We start from the raw sequence: 4,432 nt of genomic DNA, 5'->3' as shown, positions 1-4,432 counted from the left end.
AAGCATTACAGAAGAAGGTATTGTTATTCTATTATTTGTTTCACATGAGAAATAAAAAATGTGCTTTATTGAGGACTAGTTTTGGTGATATGCTTACAAACAGTGGTGGAGCTTGAAAAAGAAAAATTGCAGGGACCAGAGTAATTAAGATTATAATATATAAATATAATATTTTTATAATATTATTTCCTTTACATGATTTTAGGTATTTGATAATATTTTTAATGAAATCTTTTAAGATATTAAAATGTATTTTCTAATTTATTAATAGCATTCTTTAGGATTTTTTTAAACGGATTTTGTACTCTCGTGTGCTTCTGAATTATATATATTTGCATTCACCATTATTTTTAATATATTATTTGGCTGATTAAAAAAAATAAAAATAATTTTAATAAGCACAAGGCCCTTGAAAAAGAGCACTACTCCAATTGAGATTAAGTTGAGGAAAAGAGTAGCTTTGGGATCTGCAAGGGGTCTTTCATATTTGCATCATCATTGTGACCCAAAGATTATTCATCGTGATGTGAACGCTGCAAACATATTGCTGGATGAAGAGTTTGAGGCTGTTGTTGGGGACTTTTGAGGCTGTTTTTTTTTCATATTATTCAATCACAAACTAAGAGGATTACAAATTTATGGACTTTTATAAAAACTATTGTAAAAAGTCATATCCATATTCATTGAAGTATAATTTTTTTAATAGTGGGATAATATAGAAATTAAATTCATTTTACATTGGCTGGTGCAGAAAATTGTATTGGAAAGGGTGGTTATGCTGAGGTTTACAAAGGGTGTTTGCCAAATGGTCAGCTGGTAGCGATTAAAACGCTGACACGTGGTACAAAAAACGAAACTATAGGTGACTTCTTATCAGAACTTGGTATAATGGCTCATGTAAACCACTCCAACACTGCCAAGTTAGTTGGCTATGGGGTGGAGGGAGTAATGTATCTAGTGCTTGAGTTGTCTGAAAAAGGGTGCTTAGCTTCAATGCTTAATGGTAGGGTCCATTTTTCATTTCTATTGAGCCAATATTTTTACCATTGCAGTTAATTATATTGTTCTTCATTGCAGTTAATTATATTGTTCTTAATTTCTTCCCTGATGTTAGGTTCCAAGGACAAACTACCATGGTCTATTAGGCAGAAAATAGCATTAGGAACAGCTAAGGGTATAATGTATCTGTTAGAACAAAGTAGAATGTGAATGAAAGTTTGAAAAAAAAGAAAGAAAAAAAATGGTTTGCCATAAACTATTGTTACAACAGTATCTTCATGAAGGTTGTCAGAGAAGAATTATCCATAGAGATATAACAGCGGCAAATATCTTGCTTACTGAGGACTTTGAGTCGAAGGTATGGATATGCCTTTGGATTCTTTTGTACAAATATGATATGCATCTGTTTGTCTCTACATGGGATTCTTTTTGTGGGTTTTCAATGCTTTTGTTGAGTATGTTGCTTGTGGCTTGAATTTGCAGCTTTACGTGGGCTGCCACATTGAAGGCAAGGGTCCTTAAGGAGGTTTGGAACATAGCAGCTGTGTTTCCTGTGGAGAAGAATTTGGCCGGTGGCGGCGGCGGCAATGATAATGGTAGCAATGGTAGCTCTAATAGTAGCTTCAGTGGTGAAATTGTACTAGAAGAAAATTTCTTGGGGATTTGTAGCAGAGAATTGCTAGCCAGAGGATGTGAACTTCTCAAGCGCACACGCACTGGTATACTTCCTGAAATTTACATTTTTGTTTTGTTTTTTTTAGTGTGTCTGAATCAGATATTTGAACCTTTCGATGGTTTCACTGAAGGGAAGGGTGCACTGTTCAAACTTAGTTTTTTGCACATGAATATTTTCTTTCTGAAATTTTCTCACTACTGTCCAACATGCTATCTATTCAAGAAAGCTGGCCATTTTGACGATCTTAATTAGCAAACATGAATTTATTGAGAATCTTATAGGTTTGTATTATTAGTTATAGCCTATTAAAAATGTTTTATTAGTGCAGTAAAAAAATGTCTTATTAGTCATGACAAGATGAGAAGACGTTGAAGGGACCATCTAAGAACGGCTAGGGATATAAACATAACTATGTCACGGATTCAATGTTTTTATCTCATCACTGTTAGCATTGCACAATTAATACACAATGACATTAGACACGTTAATTATAATTATAACTTGTAGTATGAGATTATAGCTTTCTTTTGCAAGTGCTACTTATTACAATCAAATTATAATCACTGTCAACAAACAAATTTCATCAGTTTTGTTGCAAGTGCTACTTATTACAATCATTCTCTGTTTTTTCTACATATTCTTTTAACATTCTGATATAATTTTCCGTTGGATATTACTTATCTCACCTCATTATTTGCTTGTACCATGGATGTCCCTAATGCACTTGGGTGCAAATATTTAAAAAATTATCTTTTCCTTTTATTAGTTTTGTTGGATTTTGTTGAATTTGTGCTACTTTGTAAATGATTATAAACAGGTTATTTTTTTGAACTGTTAATGCATAATCTTGGGCTTAATTTTTGTTTGTGTTTTTTATGTATTTGTATGCTTGGCATTGAGTGTTTTTATCCTGCATGTTTTGTTTGTTCAAAAAAATTAGGTTTAGATCCAAACTGCCACACAAACGATGTGCTCCAGGCGGGGATAAACCTTGGCAAATAGCTGGTTCTGCATTGCAAATGATGTGGGATATAAAATGGTTTGAGGTATACCCAAAACACTTTTATTTTTGTTTAGTATATAATATAATGTTATCATAATTGTAGACTCACAATATTCAGAAATAAAATATGAATGTAAGCCTTATTTTATAATGAATTGGATTAGGGAAGAGAGATAGTAAGAAAAAGAAAGTGATAGATGCCTGGTGTACTAAAAAAAGAAGAAAGAAATGGATATAAAATGAGGTAAATAGAAATGAGAAGGAAGAAGAGTAAATTTATGAAATATAATTAAAGAGAAATGTTAGAAATATATTCCTAACATAGATTCTATTATTAATTCTTTTAAAAGCATTTTTTAAAAAAAATTACTATTTGTAATTTTTTTTTCATATTCAAACTTAGAATTCTAAAAAAACTTAACCCGTATGTTTAAAAATTAACTATTAATCAATTTGTCAAATTTTTTGAACATATGGAGTAGTTATAGACTTATAGTTGCCACTTATGGACGTCAAATTGACATAAAAAGATAAATATCTGTGAATTTCTGCACCTTTTTCTCATAAAAAATATAAAAAATGAATTAAATGAAGTTAAAAATAAATAAAAGTTGAAATTTTCATAAATTATGATATATATTTTTTAAAGAGTCATTTTTTAAGAGTCAATTATTATTGAGTTTTTTTTTTATTAGTCCAACTGTCTAAGACGATGGTGGCTCATGCATAATTGGTGGGTCAAATGGTCAATCCTCAAACTTACGGCATACAAACGGTGAGTAGCTGAAATCACGTCCATGTTCCCCATTAGTTTCACAATACTTATATTATATACGGTCATAAATGTTATTGCAATTGTTTAATATGGTGACATTGTGTAGTATTACTTTTTAATACTACGATTATATAAGGTCATAACACATCTTGGTAGCTTTTCTTGTTACAAATATGTTGTTAAAGCATGAGTAGTTATAAAGAGCATGTATTATTTGATAAATTAAGTAATATGGAAAAAAAATGTTATGGTTTCCTAATTATTCTCAATGTCTCAAACTCAAACTCGTCTTCATTCTTGTATTGTTTTCTACTTCCACTTAGTTCTTCCCTAAAAAAATCCAACAAAACATAGTTAAACAAGTAGTCTCTACATCCATCTGCTGAACCTCTTGCTTTAACACAATGTAGCAACTACTTTGCCTTTTCCTCAATCCAATCTTGTTCTTTAATGTCAACTTCAATATCAGCATCATCTTTTTCATATTCTTCATCATAGCCAGAGTTGTCATCCAATGAGAGACACTAGTCTAACTTTGCAAGGTCAAATTTTGCAAGACTCTCCAATTTCTGAACTGTTTGTATGAACTTCTGTTTTCTCACTACTAGAAAATACACTTTCAACATCGGTTATTTAGAACATTCTACATCGATTCTAAAACCGATGTTGAAAGTGACGATGTTGAATGTATGAATGTTAACATCGGTTTTGGAGAATCGATGTTAACATACATATGACAACATCGGTTCTCCAAATACCCGATGTTAAACACAATGAACAACAACAAAAAAAGTGTAGGCATGATGAACGTTGACATCGGTTTTCCAGTAAAACCGATGTTAATATGTTAGTTTAACATCGGTTTTCTAGAATAACCGATGTTAATGTATGCCCTTAACATCCGTTTTTCTAGAAAACCGATGTCAACGTTGATGATGCTTACACTTATTTGGTGTAGTTCTTTGTGTATAACATCGGT

General features: G+C 31.3%; 1 long non-coding RNA gene across 1 annotated transcript; it reads left to right on the top strand.

Moving 5' to 3' along the window:
* The first annotated feature begins 947 nt into the window (after positions 1-947).
* LOC102662792 (uncharacterized) lies at positions 948-3,636 on the top strand. The gene is made up of 4 exons (XR_005888954.1): positions 948-1,357; positions 1,483-1,718; positions 2,616-2,721; positions 3,374-3,636. It is a non-coding gene; the product is annotated as an uncharacterized lncRNA (long non-coding RNA).
* The last annotated feature ends 796 nt before the right edge of the window (positions 3,637-4,432 follow it).

This window comes from Glycine max, chromosome 16, assembly GCF_000004515.6.
Source record: "Glycine max cultivar Williams 82 chromosome 16, Glycine_max_v4.0, whole genome shotgun sequence".
In the NCBI taxonomy this organism is placed as follows: Eukaryota; Viridiplantae; Streptophyta; class Magnoliopsida; order Fabales; family Fabaceae; genus Glycine; species Glycine max.
The sequence above is the reverse complement of the archived record's forward strand: the minus strand, read 5'-3'. Positions and strand labels throughout refer to the sequence as shown.